At 44.3% G+C, this 17,655-nt stretch overlaps 1 pseudogene across 1 annotated transcript in view; it reads left to right on the forward strand.

Annotated features, from left to right (window-relative positions):
- Positions 1 to 664: 664 nt before the first annotated feature.
- LOC143943399 (death-associated protein kinase 2-like) overlaps positions 665 to 17,655 on the forward strand; it is a 112,156-nt pseudogene continuing 95,165 nt past the window's right edge. Inside the window, exons 1-2 of the transcript XR_013264931.1 lie at positions 665 to 909; positions 7,860 to 8,080. The product of XR_013264931.1 is annotated as a death-associated protein kinase 2-like (transcript). The remainder of the gene's footprint in view (positions 910 to 7,859; positions 8,081 to 17,655) is intronic.

The raw sequence follows: 17,655 nt of genomic DNA on the forward strand, positions 1-17,655 counted from the left end.
TGTGTAATTGTATAGTTAATGTATTTGTAACCTGCTGTTGGTGTATTTTTCACTGCAGTTAAGAAAGTTTTTACTTTCATTTTTGGCCATGGGAGAAGGAAGAAGCTATTCTCTGGCAGAGATCTCCTGATATCTCCACCTCTGGGCTGGAGAAGCCAGAAAGGAGAACTTGAAAGAGAAGCACAGAGATAAAGTGGCATCTCTGTTTACTAAACATGCCGTTTCTGTTGCAGTCAATGCAGCCGTTCTGTGTTCTGAGATGAGAAGAGAAAAAATAGTTCTCCAGCACTCATCTCGGTATATTAAACCTGCAATGCTCTGAGATAAGCAGAGATCATCCTGATCTCAGCTTATCAAAGTTTACTAAACGGACACCTTAATCAGCCCCAGAACCCGTGTAATTAATATGTGTTCAGAGGGATGAGGTGGCAACCCTACCCTGGTTCACACCAGTGCTTCTAACAGAAGTGCAACCTGCACCGGATTGCTTCAAAACGCATGAAAATGCACCAAGGTGCACATTGTCCTAATGAAAATAAAGTGTTTTTAAGTCTCAAAACCCAAAAAAATAAAAAGAGGAAAAAGAATGCCACTGGAACTCTTAAAAACGTATCACGAAAACCCAAAACCTATTGAAGACTTCTAGAAACTCACCAGAAAAGAGATGGGGCATCATCAAGAAGACGGTGACCCGGATCTTGATGGAGAAGGCCATGCCGATGCAGAGGAAGAAGCCCATGGCGATGGTGGAGTAGATGCAGAAGTAGATGTTGTAGCTCTTGTAGAAGATCACCAGATAGCCGTAGATGCTGATGAGGACAAGCCCATCAGGAACGCAAAGAAGCTGGATTTGGCCCACCAGCCCCTCTCCTTCAGCCCTCCGGCTCTTTTGTCGTCGGCGTCAAAATGGTCAAGCCCTGTGATCTGAGTGGGGTCCTTCAGATCGGCGGCTCTGGGGCACCAATCCGGGCAGCAGTCCCGGTCACAGATCTCGGAACACTGGCAACATTGTGAACACGCGCCGCAGCAGGCCCGGAACGCAATGCACGGGTTGACGTAGGAGCAGAACGTCCTACAACACCCGCCCACATACTCACGAGGGCTCTGATAGGTGTGGCTCATTTTTTTGTCGCTTTGGTAAATTACCAATAAAAATACTGAAGATCGCAAAAGAAAAATAAGTAACTATTGTGATGAAGTGGTACCTGTTATTTGACACAATGCGATTTGTAGCTAAAAAACATGTCAAAATTGCACAAATACAAAAACGGTGTTAAGTTGGGTGCTTGGCAATGGAGGCATAAATGATGCTGCCAGTCATCCACCTTAACCGCCCAATGTTCATTAACCCCCTCTGCCAGTCCTTCCACTGGTTTCTGATCATCAAACAAATAAAACTCTAAATACTAACAACATACAAAACTATCCATGACTCTGCCCCAATCTACATCACCAACTTTGTTACAAAACAATACCCAAAATGTCCTCTCCACCCCTCCAAAGATCTCCTGCTCTCTAGCTCCCTTGTCACCTCATCCCATGTTTACATCCACAATTACTCAAGAGCTTCTCATATCCTCTAGATAGAGCCTCCCAAGACCTCCTGCTCTCTAGCTTCCCGTTCACCTCCTCCAATTCTTGCCTCCAAGTCTTCTCCAGAGCCTCTTCTACCCTCTGGATCTTCTCAAGACGTTGTTCTCTCTAACACCCTCATCATCTCCTCCAATGTTCATCTCCACGATTACTCAATAGCTTCTCATATCCTCTAGATAGAGCCTCCCAAGACCTCCTGCTCTCTAGCTTCCCGTTCACCTCCTCCAATGCTTGTCTCCAAGTCTTCTCCAGAGTCTCTTTTACCCTCTGAATCTTCTCAAGACGTTGTTCTCTCTAGCACCCTCATCACCTCCTCCCATGTTCACCTCCACGATTACTCAATAGCTTCTCATATCCTCTAGATAGAGCCTCCCAAGACCTCCTGCTCTCTAGCTTCCCATTCACCTCCTCCAATGCTTGTCTCCAAGTCTTCTCCAGAGCCTCTTCTACCCTCTGGATGCTCTCAAGATGTCATTCTCTCTAGCACCCTCATTACCTCCTCATACAATAGGGATTCCCCCATTAACACTGACTGGTGGAATTGAGTAATTTTTCTTTCCTGAAAACTGCTCCAAAATTGCTCCATCTATAACCAGCTTTAAACTAGAGGGTGCAAAATCTGGTACAGCTCTGCAAAGAAACCGGCTTCCAGGTCTTTTTTTTGTCAAAGCTTAATTGAACAAGCTGAATTTAGAAGCCGATTGGTTTTAATGCACAGCTGCACTGGATTTTGCACTCTCGAGTTTTAGTAAATCACCTCCAAAATGTGAACTTCACTTTGTAGTGCAAGTAAAGAGCAACCCTTTGCTTCATTATCGTGTGATGGCATTCATCCTTAGCAATGGTCTCCAAACTGCGGCCTGGGGGCCAAATGCAGCTCTTTGCTTGCCTTTATCTGGCCCTTTGGGCACTATTCCTCCCACTGGCACAAACAATAGGGCCTTCATTCCTGTACTGACATTACCAATAATGGGGCACTATTCTTTCCACTGACACCAATGATGGGGTACTATTCTTTCCACTGACACCAATGATGGGGTACTATTCTTTCCACTGACACCAATGATGGGGTACTATTCTTTCCACTGACACCATCGATGGGGCACTATTTTCCCATTGACACCAATGATGGGGCGCCATTCCTCCCACTGACACCAGTGATGGGAAAACGATTCTTCCCACTGACACCAATAATGGGGCACTATTATTCCCACTGACACCAATAATGAGGCACTGATAAATCCCCTAATACCAAAGATGGGGCATTGTTTACTCCCACTGATGCTGTGACATTTCCTACTTCCACTGGCCACGGTCCGGGTCCCCTAAAGCAGGGGTAGGCAACCTCAGCCCTCCAGCTGTGGTGAAACTACCAATCCCATCATATCTCTGCCTCTAGGAGTCATGCCTGTGATTGTCAGGGTCTTGCAATGTCTTATGGGAATTGTAGTTTCAAAACAGCTGAAGGGCCGAGGTTGCCTACCCCTGCCCTAAAGTCTGAAGCACAGCAAACTGGCCCTTTGTTTGGATAGTTCGGAGACCCCTGATCTATAGTATAGCTTGCACAGGGCTGGGGACCAGCAATGATTAGGATGAAATGTATTTTGTTGTAAAATGACCGATATCGTTGATGGCCAAATTTAAAATGTTTCAATTCAAATTATTGAGCAGCTTACTTTTTGTTGGGGGGGGAGGTGCTATGTATTTCTAAAGATTTTTTTTCTTTCTTTTTTTTTTTTTTAACTAAATATATTATGTAGTAATGTGTTTGTTTGTTTTTTTTGTTTGTTTTTTTTTTCAAATTTTTTTTTATTTTGTATCTTTTGGTCGTTGATTTGTGTAGTCACTTTGATTTTATTTTTACTTCCTTTTCTTGCTGTGAAAAATGAAGCTCAAAAAGGAAAAAAAAAATTGAGAACTGATCCAGGATAGTTGGCAGGAACTTTCATAACCCTCAGGAGCTATTTAGAGCCTGTTGGACTAAAAAAAAAAAGAAAGAAGAATAAAAAGAAAAAAGAAAAACTTGATTTATTTTATTTTGTTTGCTTATACCCTGTCGACTCCAACCTAAAATCAGATTTTTGCTTAAGTTTCAGAGAGCTATAATCTCTCAATTTTGCTTATCCATAATAAGGACTAACCCTCTGCCCCATCTGACCGCACCGGGCATTCAGCTCACACAAGCGCCATGCGATATTTAAAGTTAAGGTCATTTTTAACATTTTAAAATTTTAAATTTTACATTTTACATTTTTACATTTTTTAAATCTAAGGTAATTAATAAATGTAATTTTTATATTCCCCTAAGCCTAATGAGCATTAGACCCTGAATATGTCACTTTTTTTTCTGCATGCTGTTCGGATTTAATAATATATTCTATGTATAAAATTGAAATGGTTCCTGCTGATTGGTTGAGGACATCCAGCGCAGAGTACATCACCGCCATCTCTCAGCTGATTTGTTACAGTCTTTCCTATAAACAGGAAATGTTTATCACTACTTCTAACCTCCGCCACGTAGTTTATCATCCATCGTCTATATCAACCTTCTCCCATCCTTCCTGTGTAGGGAAACATGGGCCTGGTACAAGTGGTGATAATGGTTTGTGAGGCCGATAAGTGACCCTAGTCTTGTGTTTCAGCCACCCCTGCCAGATAGAATAGCCTAGTCCTTCATCACACTTTTACAGTGCCTTGATAAAAGTTTTCATAGCCCTTGCAATTTTCCACATTTTGTCATGTTACAATCAGCACCCCCCAGCCTGCTGATTGGAGAATGAAAGAGCAGCAGGCAAACTTTTTTAAAAAGGCATTTTACACTGAAGAGCTTATAATATTTTTTTTTTGTTATGAAAATTTTAGTATTTTCTTTATGCTAAGCAAGTGGGTTTGTTTTGTAAACCAACCGATGTGATCACCATGATCAGCTGTTGGAGACCAACGCTATCCGTGAGATCACTCCCAAATCCCTAAATCCTCAGCAGAAAGGTTCCAAATAGCACTCTGGGAAGCAGTGGTCTTTCTGCATACATCCCCTTGCTGAGTTAGAGCTAGAGATCTCTAGTTAGCAGAAAGCAAAAGCTTTGTTGATTGCAGAGGTCTGACTTAGCAGGGGGTGCAAGCACTTTGCTGATTGGAGATCTCAAGCTTGGACCCAACATGGGGTATGTTAGACTTCTGCAGATAGACCACTTCTTGCACACAGAGCAAGGGGACAGGCTTTTCTACTCAGGCTGTGGCCACATTCTAAAGAAAAAACAAAAAATGTAAGACTTTGCCAAACTTTTATTTTGATTCAATTGAATTATAGCGCTACTCCAGTAGAAGCCGCAGGATTATTGTCCCGGTCTTCCCCACAGGCTTTGCCCTGCAGCCAGGCACACAGGCTCATTTACATGTTTATTTGATGACCAGTCTAGGTTGTTTTGTGGTTTTTATTTTTTGAAAACTTGGATAGGTTTGAGGGTAGTAGTGGGATACTCCAAAAAACAAGAACTTTGTATAACTGAGGACTTCTTCGGAACAGGCTATAGTAATGTTTGGCCTTGAAACAAACTGTAGACTTCAGCTTAGTAGTAGTAGTAGTTAGAGTCACAAGAGCAGAGTCCCATTAAGTAGGCGATTAGGTTGACAATGCTTTTTAGGACAGCCGGTGTGCCCTTTAAATAGAGCCATGGCTGACTATATAGTACCAAAGGCATGGGTGTAGCATAAGGGGTTGCAGGGGTCACAATTGCAACCCTGCCCCTAGCTGCAGGGGGCCCCTGCAGGCTCCCTGTCATATTATCATATCCTCCACAAAATCCAGCTCCGATCTGCCCTAGGGCCCCACAGCCATGCTCCAGTACTGGGCTTCTACTTTGACATCCACACCCCTGTGTTCCCATTGACTGTGGAGAAGCTGTGAGCCGTTTCCTCAATGGAGAGGAGCATGAGGTGAAAACAGCCCAGGATGGGGAAGTGTCTGTGCTGTGTGCTGGCAATATGGAATGGTAACTGAGCTCAGCGAGGCAAGAGGAGGAGAGTGCCGTCCTGTAGCCATGATGGGATCGATGTCACTGGTGAGGGCATGACACTGCTCATTGTCTTCTAGTCACCAGCTGGGATTCTCTGTACCACCCACCCGTGATTTCAGCCCTGTGTAGTGTGTGTGTGGGGGGGGGGGCTGTATACAGTGCTGGGATGGGAAAGGAGCTCTGCCAAGTGACCTGCCAGGGGTCCCTGTCCTCTGATTCTCTAGTGGTAATCCCTGTCCTTTGATGTAAAGAGGAACTCATGGAACTCAAAACTCTTAAGCCACTTTGAGTATCTTGACGTGCGGTGGATGTATCTGCACGCATGTTGGAAGTAGTGGGGGGGTGGGGCCCAGGTCAACTTTTGCATCAGGGCCCACGAGCTTCAAGCTATACCTCTGACCAGAGGGGTAGCAAAAGCACAGAGAGGTCCCCAAGATCTCTAAAGCCCAAGGACAGCTACCGTGTTTCCCCGATAGTAAGACACCCCCGATTGTAAGACGTATCGGGAGTTTCAGAGGGGTCGGCTAATATAAGCCGTACCCTGAAAGTAAGACATATGTCTTACTTTCGGGGAAACACGGGGGTATTGCCGCCTCCAGTGGCGTACTAAGAGTGGGGCGGGGGGTGCGGGCCGCACCGGGTGCCACACCCTGGGGGGGGTGCCAGGCCAGCGCCCTCCCCCTCCGACTGAAGAGACAGCGCCGTTCTGATCAGTCTCGGGCAGCGGCTGTCACTCACAGCCGAGCAGAGTGAAGCCGCCTCCCCCTCCTCTTGTATGGCTACACAGTGCTGTCCATGAAGGAGAAGGAGGGGGAGGGGGCTTCACTGAAGCCGCCTCCCCCTCCTCCTCCTCCTCCTCCTCCATACACAGCACTGTGTAGCCATACAAGAGGAGGGGGAGGTGGCTTCACTCTACTCGGCTGTGAGTGACAGCCGCTGCCCGAGACTGATCAGAACGGCGCGACGCAACCACAGAGAAGGGGATTATTGCGCCAGGGGTCGGATCACTGCCGACAGGTGTCACTGGCTCTGTGTCCTCCCAGTACAGGTCAGTGCTGGTCATACAGAGAGAGACCAAGGAGGGGGAGGGGGAGGGGGGGGTGTGAAGAGATTCTCTGCAGCTCTTATTATGTAACCGCAAGATGCAGCTGAGGAGGACTACAAGTCCCAACATACCGGGCTGTGTGGGCTTACAGTTCTCCTCTGCTGAGCATAGCAGCTTTGTATGCTTGGACTTGTAGTCCTCCATAGTGCAGCCTTGCATGCTGGGACTTGTAGGCCTCCTCTGTAGTACAGTGCAGCCTTGCATGCTGGGACTTGTAGTCCTCTGTAATGCAGTGCCGCCTTGCTTGCTGGGACTTGTAGTCCTCTTCTGTAGCGCAGTGCAGCTCTGCATGCTGGGATTTTTTTCTAATATAAGACATACCCCGAAAGTAAGACATAGTGGGGCTTTTGGGGATAAAAAGAAAGTAAGACACTGTCTTACTTTCGGGGAAACACGGTAGTAGCCTCCATCCAACTTCCAAGTGAAACCTTCCCATGATAGCAGACAGGCCCCTCAGTCAGCTCTCTTTGGCTCCCTGGTCTCAGTATTTAAGCCCCTGAGGTATCACCAACAGCAGTTTCCACCTAGGAAGGGCAGCGTGCCCCCCAGGCTGGACTAATCTACTCTGGGAAAAGACCCCAGGCTCAGTGTGCTCACAGAATACTGTATATACAATCTCCCAGCATGCCATCAGAGCTTGCTTCTCTGGGATAGGCCAGGGCTTTATCAATATTCATGTTGGCATCTGCATAGCTCCACACCTAAAGTATCATCCAGAAACTTCTCAAATTCCCTGGACATGGAGGAAGCTATAGACCAGACAGGAAGCAGCTAAACACACTGAGAAGGCCTGACTAGCAGGTTGCAGCTTCACTGACTACAGTGACCAGAATATGCTTTACCTACCAAACCAATACAGCCACACTGACTATAGCGTGGTAACTAAATTTACCTATCAAAACACAACTAAATCTAACTTCTGTCTAGGAGGGTGCTACAGAATGTATTCAGATGTGAGTTGGTATTTTCTGTTTCTGTTTCTGAAGATGCCTTTTTGAGAAATTTACAATGTACTTACCATTTAGCACCCACTGATAAGTTCACTACAATAAACGAATCCTATCCTCAGCAACCACTAACAGCATTTTCTATTTCTTATGAAAAAAGCTCTCAGTGGTTTCCCATTCTTATTTCTCTGTCTGCAGTGGTCACTTTGGCGAGGTGAGGAAATGCAAAGAGAAGACTATGGGGTGTCTGTACGCAGGAAAGTTCATAAAGACCCGCAAATGTAAAGGGAGTCGCCTGGGCCAGGAACGCGATCAGATAGAACGAGAAGTCTTCATCCTCCAGCAACTCGAGCCCCCAATGTCATGAAGCTGTATGATGTCTTCGCCAGCAAGGCCGAGATGGTGCTCATCCTGGAACTGTAAGTAATGGTTGCTGTCCTAGACCCGTTGCTTGTTTTTCCCTTCTAAAACTCCTCACCACACAAGTTACTATCTGGTTGTACAATCTCTTTTAGATCCACCAACAAGTATGCAGTGCAAGAGCCTGATTGATTAGATTGGGTAGGTCCTCATATTGCATAGTTTTGGTAAATCTGAAGTTGATTGTACAGAGATTGCATTGCCAGATTGTATGGTAAACCTAAGATGGGTAAACCTGAAGCAGCCAGGATTGTGATCACATGACCCAGCTAAGGCACGGAGCCCCTATAGCAGCCTTTCTCAACTTTTGTAACATGGAGGAACCAGTAAAGAAACTTTCTAGGCTCAGGGAACCCCTGTTAAAAATGACTATATCTACAACTCCTGGTATATTAGTGTGATGATCACCGAGAGGACTGCTTCTTACATTGGTGATCAGTGGGAAGAATGCTGCTTACATTAGTGGTCAGTGGGAAGAATGTTCCTTACATTGGTGGTCAGTGGGAAGAATTACCCCCTTTACAGAGAGCTAAAAGATCAATGGTGCCAGTGGGAATTCCTCTGAGAGGCAGAAAATAAGACTCCTTGGAGCCCTGGTTGAGAAAGGCTGCTCTATAGCATTCACATCTATGGACAACTGATGGGACCTTTTAGGCTTATATAACATGGATGTATTTGAAGTGACCAAGTGCTTACTCCGGGGTTGAATGGTGACCAGTTAACATCCAATTCACTTCCTGCAAGCCTGGGCTCGTCGTTACATGAGCGCCATTCAACCCAGAGGGAAAGACTGTCCACCACAGCCACTGAGGAAGAGAACTATACTATATGTGCATGCCAGATATAGGCTGTGTGGCCCGCTTCAAGCTCTTCTAGCTGGAACATTGCTTCTCCTGCGAATGGGTAGAAAAATCCCACTAATTTCTAAGGAAAGGAGGTCTATTATGTCAGCAAGTGATAGGTGGCAGAAGAAGCCAGGAACCAATGGAAATAGTTTGCAGCGGTGGCTGTGTAACTCCCCGTAGGCTCTTTACTGCAGAAAAAGTCATGCAATGTATCTTCTGCAATAAAATACACCTACCTGCTGGCTCTTGGCTTTCCCCAGCATGTAAACAGAGGTGTGCACGTGCAGCTGGCCCAATCCCTGTTTGCCAGGATGATATCACTCTTGGGCATCTGCAGGAGCGACTTCATCCTGGACCGGCCAATATAGATGGCTGAAAACTGACGCACAGAAGAATATGCTGGTGCCAGGGACCAGGGCTGTCTTTAATATTGATTGGACCCTGGGCAAAACTTTTCTTTGCCCCCCCCCATTCAGTTTTGCTCTCCACCTCTGAGACATACAATAAATAACAGCTAGACTCAAAATCAGTTTACTGAATCAGATCGGGCAGCTATTGTGATTGGTTGCCAGAGGTTACAGTGTATCGTTACCGCTCACTGACTGGTTGCTAGAGGTCAGAGCACATGATTTCTGCTTGTTGATTGGTTGCTAGAGATTACTGTGGATATGACCTCAGGGGGGCATGATATACATATCAATGCTGCTGGCCGCCCCTATTTACATATGAATGGCGGCAATGTACATGTAAACCCAGGGTCTGCAGGTGAGCCATCTTTACACAACAATAGGGCAGAGCTGGGCAGCATTAGTAGCAGCACTTCACACTGAGATATCAGGACACAGCACAGGACTAAAACCTCAAGGGGTGAGGGAATTTAAACCAGGATAATTGGCAAGTATGAGGCAGCTGCTTTGGGCCCCACAACAATGACAGAGCCCAGGGCAGCTGCCCCTTTTGCCCTGCCTTAAAAACGGTCCTGTCAAGGACCCTTTAGTTCCGCTTTATTAGTATTATTATTTTTATTACATTTCTTTTATAAAGGATTTACATTCACGGGTCTCTCTATTAGGTACACCTGTTCAATTGCTTGGTAACAAAAATTGCTAATCAGCCAATCACATGGCAGCATTTAGGCAGCTAGAGGTGGCAAAGATGACTTGCTGCCGTTTAACCGAGCGTCAAAATGGGGAAGAAAGGGGATTTGAGTGAGTTTGAACGTGGCATGTTTGCCCGACGGGCTGGTCTGAGTATTTCAAAAACTGTTGATCTACTGGGATTTTCACACACAACCATCTCTCGGGTTTACAAAGAATAGCCCAAAAAAAAGAGAGAATATCCAGTGAGCTGCAGTTGTGTCGAGGAAAATGTTGATGTCAGAGGAGAATAGGCAGACTGGTTCTAGATGGTAGAAAGTCAACAGCAACACAACCACTCGTTACAACCAAGGCATGCAGAATACCATCTGTAAGCACACAACACATTGAACTGAAGCAGATGGGCTACAGCAGCAGAAGACCACACCGTGTACCACTCCTGTCAGCTAAGAACAGGAAATCGAGGCTACAATTCGCACAGGCTCACCAAAATTGGACAATAGAAGATCGGGAAAAGTTGCTGATGAGTCCCGATTTCAGTTGCTGCATTCAGATGGTGGGGTCAGAATTTGGTGTAAACAACATGAAAGCATGGATCCATCCTGCCTTGTATCAATGGTTCAGGCTGGTGGTGGTGTAATGGTGTGGGGGATATTTTATTGGCACACTTTGGGCCTCTTAGTACCAATCGAGCATTGTTTAAATGCCACAGACTACCTGAGTATTGTTGCTGACCATGTCCATCCCTTTATGACTACAGTGTCCCCATCTTCTGATCGCTCCTGCCAGCAGGATAATGCACCATGTCACAAAGCTCCAATGATCTCACCACTGGACAATGAGGTCCCTGTACTCCAATGGCCTCCACACTCACCAGATCTCATCCAATGGCCTCCACACTCACCAGATCTCAATCCAATAGAGCGCATTTGAAATGTGGTGGAATGGGAGATTCTCATCATGGATGTACAGCCGACAAATCTGCAGCAAGTGCATGATGTTATCATGTCACTATCGACCAAAATCTCTGAGGAGTGTTTCCAACACCTTGTTGAATCTATACCACGGAGAATGAAGGCAAAAGGGGGTCCAACCCGGTACCTAATAAAGTGGCCAGTGAGTGTATATAGTGCCAACAGTTTGCGCAGCACTTTACAATATAAAGGGAGACAATACATCAACAATACAATTCAAAACAAGAGGGTTATGCCCTGTACACATGGTCGGACATTCCGACCGCAAAATCCGTCAGATTGTTTCCGACCACAAAATCCGTCTGATTTTTTCTGACAGATTTTGGCCCAAACTTGTGTTGCCATTGACACGGTCGCACAAAGTTGTCCGAATTTTCGATCGTTCTGAACGAGGTTACGTCAAACACGTATGTCGGGACTATAAATGGGCCAGTAGCCAATAGCTTTCGTGTCTTTATTTTAATAAGTTTATTCTGAGCATGCGTGGCACTTTGTCCGTCGGATTTGTCTACACACGATCGGAATTTATGCGATCGGATTTTGTTGTCGGAAAATTTTAGATCCTGCTCTCAAACTTCGTGTGTCGGAAAATCCGACGTAAAAAATCCGATGGAGCCCACACACGATCGGATTTTCCGACAACAAGATCCGAACGCACATTTTCCGTTGGAAAGCCTGACCGTCTGCACAGGGGAGGAGCCCTGCTCTTGGGAGATTAAAATCTAATAGGGAACTTTAGTCAACAAGTCCAACCAACACTTCCCCACTTAGACCCCTTTCACACTGCCAGCGCGAGGACATCGGCGGTAAATCGGCGGCTTTACTATCGATTTTGCGGTGCTTTTCGGGCATTTTTAACCACCGCTAGAGGCCAAATAAAATGTTAAAAGCACCGCTGCCGAGGCCCTTTGCAGGTGCATCGGAGGTGCTTCCCATTGATTGAAGGGGGGGGGGGGGGGTAAATCTTCCAGAGCTGAAGTGGTTAAGGGTTTTTTGTTTTTTTTAATAAACCATTTGCAATAGGGTGTGATGGGGAGGAAAGGGTTTGTGGGGGAGGGGGTTTAAAACATTAACACACTCTGATCATGTTAGTCTTATTTGCATGTAAATTTAAAATGTAAAAAAATAATTCTATAAATTTCCTTTTATAGGGCTGCGGATGCTTTTGGCGATGCTGTGTAATGGCCCTGGGAAATTTCTTGGAATTCAGAGCAGTAACGCCCTCTTCTCTATATAGCATTGCTCGTATTTTTATCTCTGCCTTTGCTCTGCATCTTCTAAGCTTCTCTCTTCATCATCTTGGACTCTTGCCCTCCGCTTTGTTACTCGAGCGAGTCAAACGCTTGATCTGTGCCTACAACAAAAAAAAGTTCAATTTCTTGCTCCCTGGCCGTTCCAGAAACCATTATAAAGCCATCCATAATCCTATTTCTATTTACTGCAGTACATTAAAATAAATCTCCTGTGTCAGTTATCTAGAAAACTGAGGATTCACAGAGTCCCGGCGTGATTTGTAACAAATGACGTTCATGAGGGATTAGCCTGTTAACCACTTTAAGACCACCAGGCCCTTTTCTGACATTAGTATTTTTTGCTAGAAAATTTCTTAGAACCCGCAAATATTACCATTTTTTTTTTTTAGTAGAGACCCCGGAGAATAAAATGGCGGTCGTTGCAATATTTTATGTCACACTGTATTAGCACAGCGGTCTGGTTTGAAATAATACAATTTAATGAATTAAAAAAACAAAACAGTTCAGAATTGTCAGTTCTTTTTGTTAATAGCGCAAAAAATAAAAACTACATTGATTTGTGATCAAATACCACAAAAATAAAGTTCTATTTGTGTCAAAAGAAGTTCCATTTCTTCATTTCTTGCTCCCCAGCTGTTCCAGAAACCATTATACATTTCTTAGAACCCGCAAATATTACCATTTTTTTTTTAGTAGAGACCCTGGAGAATAAAATGGCAGTCGTTGCAATATTTTATGTCACACAGTATTTGCACGGCGGTCTGGTTTGAAATAATACACTTTAATTAATTAAAAAACAAAACAGTAAAGTTGGCACAAATATATGAAGAAATTAGAATTTTTTTATTTTTTTTTATTGGCTGTTTTATAGCAGAAAGTAAAAAATATATATATTTTTTTCTGAATTGTCAGTTCTTTTTTGTTAATAGCGCAAAAAATAAAAACTGCATTGATTTGTGATCAAATACCACCAAAATAAAGTTCTATTTGTGGCAAAAGAAGTTCCATTTCTTCATTTCTTGCTCCCCAGCTGTTCCAGAAACCATTATAAAGCCATCTATAATTCTATCTCTTTTTACTGCGGTTCATAAAAAAAATCTCCTGTGTCAGTTATCTAGAAAACTGAGGATTCACAGAGTCCCGGCGTGATTTATAACAAATGACATTCATGAGGGATTAGCCTGTTGACCATATTAAGACCACCAGGCCCTTTTCTGACATTAGTTGTTTACAGGAAAAAAAAATCAGTATTTTTTTTTGCTAGAAAATTTTAAGTAGTAATACGTCTATTTCCCAAACACAACCTCTGGATATGAAGCTGAGCACATACACTCAACTCCTTTGGTGGACCATAGCGAGGCCTGTTCTGAGTGGAACCTGTCCTGTTAAACTGCTGTATGGTCTTTGTCGACGTGCTGCAGCTCATTTTCAGGGTCTTGGCAATCTTCTTATAGCCTAGGCCAGTGATTCTCAACCAGGGAATCCGCCGCAGGGACCACTTTTATCCTGTAGCAGACTGTCCGCTGAAGAAGGGGATACCAGAGTTATGGCAGCTATCTGCTGCCATAACAACAATATCCTCCTTCAAACAGCCGCCGTAAAACTGCGGCGGGCGGTCTGTAAGTGGTTAAACAGTTGTGTGGATGGGCCCATATAAAACACTATACCCCGCTTCAGATCTGTGAAAACGACTTTTTTCACAGCCTTGAGCCCTTTGAACACTAAATATGTATCCAATCAGATCCCTGGTCTTTACACAGTTAAAGATTTTACAATTAGTTTGTAATATGTATGGTCAGCTTTTAACTTTTACACATTAAGTCGAATTTCGTGTTCTTTTTCGCAGGGCTCCAGATGTTTCTTAGAGGCGTAACTTTAGTCGTCGCGTGATTAGCGTCCGGGGATTTGTGTTAAAACCGCGTTGGCTGATGTTATATAAGAAGGGAAAAGTGGGACACAGACGTGTTTACAAGTCTTCAGTCTTATAAAATCCCAGCTGTTCATCTTCAGCCTCCCTCACGGAACAAGCTGGCTGAGCTGAAATCTGGCCAGGCTCTGAGGTAGATGTAGGCCCGAGGCCTGGCTCTGTACACAGCTGCTTATTGTTTGTAGGGCCCATTAAAATGGTTGTTGGGTAAGAGAGGGGACGGGCAATGTTTTCATTCCGGAGATGGAAATGGTTATTCACAGGCTTTACTTTTATGTCTCCTAATCCTGGAAAACGCAATGTTTACATCGGTGAGGGATGACACGTCCCTCTGTTTATTGTTTGTTCGCAGATGGACGGAACATTCTGGAGGAATAGAAATCTTTATGACTGGAATTGACTGCTTTCTTCATGACTGGAAGTGACCGCTTTCTTTGAGGGGCCATCATTTGTGTTTAGCCCTCTGTGGTGCATTTTTTTTTTCAGTTGCTATAGCAACTGCCTCACTCTATTCTATTGTAGGGATTGTTGTGACGGGTTGCCATGGAGATCACAAAATCTTGCGTTTACCACTCTGTGGGGCTTTTTCCCCCCCTTTATCATCCTAATAAGTTATTATTATTATGATTATACAGGTTTTATATAGCGCAAAAACCTGTGTGTTTACTCCTCTGTTGTGCTGTTTTTTTTGTTGCCATAGCAACTGCCTCCCTCTAAGATCCTAATACAGTGATGGTGAACTTTGGCACCCCAGATGTTTTGGAACTACATTTCCCATGATGCTCAACTACACTGCAGAATGCATGAGCATCATGGGAAATGTAGTTCTAAAACATCTGAGGTGCCAAGGTTCGGCATCACTGTCCTAATAAATGAAAGGAATGTTATGCCTAGTTGCCATGGAGCGCAAAAACGTGGGTTTACTCCTGTTGTACTTTTTTTTTTAGTTGCCATAGTAACAGATTCCCGCTATTATATTAATAAATGAAAGGCCATGGAGAGGGAGTGCCCTTGTGTTTACCCCTCTGTAGTGCCTTTTTCAGTTGCCATAGTGACTTGACTACCTCTATTATCCTAAATGAAAGGCTTGGTTGCCATGGAGAGTGAAAACTTGTGTTTACCCCTCTGTGGTGCTTCTTTTTTTTTTAATTACCATAACAGCAAACTCCCGCTTTTCTAATAAATGAAAGCAATATTGTGATTGGTTGCCATGGAGAGCAAAAACGTGTGTTTACTCCTCTGTTGTGCTTTTTCTTTTAACTTCCATAGCAACTGACTCTCTTCATTATCTTAAAGCAGAGTTCCGCAAAAAAATTTTTCTTATTTTTTTTAAAGTCAGCAGTTACAAATACTGCAGCTGCTGACTTTTAAGATATGGACACCTACCGGTCCAGGGCACCTGCGATGTCGGCATCCGAAGCCGATCTGTCCCTTGTCTCTCGGGTGGAGGCACCGCCATCTCTGGTAAGGGAATCAGGAAGTGAAGTTTTGTGGCTTCACAGTCTGGTTCACTACTGCACATTCGCAAGTCGCACTGTGCGATCCCACTGGTCCCTGCTGCAGAAGACAGCACGGGGGGTGGCGGGGGACTGTAGAGGCGCTGGACATTGCATAAATATCCAAGGATACTGCGGCGATCTATGCCCGGAAGTGGAAGCAAATACCTGGATTATACAGGTATCTGCTCCCCCCTCCGCCATGAAAGATGCCAAATGGGACACCGGAGGAGGGGGAGGATTCCAAAAAGCGGAAGTTCCTTTTTTGGGTGGAACTCCGCTTTAATAAATGAATGGCCTGGTTGCCCTAGAGAGCAAAAACCTGTGTGTGTTACTCCTTCTGTTGTGCTTTTTCTTTTAGTTTCCATAGCAACTGACTTCCTCTATTATCTTAATAAATTAAAGGCTGGGTTGCCATGGAGAGCGAATGCCCTTGTGTTTTCCCCTCTGTGGTGCCTTTTTTCAGTCGCCATATTTGACTGATAGGGATGGCCGAACGGTTCGCCCGGCGGTCGTTTCGCGGCGAATTTTGGATGTTCGCGGTCCGCCCGATCGGGCGGACTATTGCAGCTGTTCGCCCTACGGACTTCCGTGTTTACTGTGTAAAAAAACTTTGACCTATGATGACACATCCATCATGTGGTACAGGACAGCCAATTGAGACATTACAGCACATGGACACTTGGACATTCCCCCTAACTTATAAATAGACCCGATCCGGCGGCCATTTTACATTCTTTCGTATGTCACTATAGGGAGAGGTTGCTGTGTGGAGCAGTGAGAGACTGCAGTGACCCAAATCGCTAGCTATTAGGTCCACAAAAGTTCTTTTAAGGACTGGTATGGTATAGGTGTTAGGTGTAGTTCAGGATATAGGTTTAAGGCACTGCTGTGCTGGTGATTGTTGCAGCAGCCTGTCTTTTGTCAGTGCAGAGAGAGGGACAGGACGCTGTGTGCAGCAGGGACAGTCAGTTTAATCATTAGCTGTTACTATTAGGTCCACAAAAGTCCTTTTCAGGACTGGTATGGTAAAGTAGAACAGGATATAGTTTTGAGTGCTATTCAAGTTATTGTTGCAGCAGCCTGTGTTTTGTCAGTTTAAATAGGGACAGGCAGGAAGCTGTGTGTGGCAGTGAGGGACAGTCAGTTTAATCAGTAGCTGTTACTATTAGGTCCACAAAGGTTCTTTTCAGGACTGGTATGGTAATAGGCTTGTACATGTATAATATTCTTTCTTCCAAATATAGAAAGAATATTATACTTGACTGCTGCCCTTCTGCTGCAGTAGTCCTTTATGAGTATAGGGACTGAGGTACAGTCTGCTATTCCTTAAGGACTGGTATAGGTCCACAATATAGGGTTGAGGTGCACTACTGCTGACTGCTGCCCTATACTGCAGCAGTCCTTTATCAGTATAGGGACTGAGGTAGAGTCTGCTAATCACAACCTACTAGTTCCACAAAGGTCCTTATAAGGAAAAACTGCATTGATTTGTGATCAAATACCACCAAAATAAAGTTCTATTTGTGGCAAAAGAAGTTCCATTTCTTCATTTCTTGCTCCCCAGCTGTTCCAGAAACCATTATAAAGCCATCCATAATCCTATTTCTTTTTACTGCAGTACATAAAAAAAATCTCCTGTGTCAGTTATCTAGAAAACAGAGGATTCACAGAGTCCCGGCGTGATTTGTAACAAATGACGTTCATGAGGGATTAGCCTGTTAACCACTTTAAGACCACCAGGCCCTTTTCTGACATTAGTTGTCTAAAAATCTGTATTTTTTGCTAGAAAATTTCTTAGAACCCGCAAATATTACCATTTTTTTTTTAGTAGAGACCCCGGAGAATAAAATGGCGGCCGTTGCAATATTTTATGTTACACAGTATTTGCACGGCGGTCTGGTTTGAAATAATACACTTTAATGAATTAAAAAACAAAACAGTAAAGTTGGCACAAATATATGAAGAATTTTTACTTTTTT

Source organism: Lithobates pipiens, unplaced genomic scaffold, assembly GCF_037356315.1.
Source record: "Lithobates pipiens isolate NorthernLeopardFrog02 unplaced genomic scaffold, aLitPip1_a1.2 Scaffold_30, whole genome shotgun sequence".
Lineage (NCBI taxonomy): Eukaryota > Metazoa > Chordata > Amphibia > Anura > Ranidae > Lithobates > Lithobates pipiens.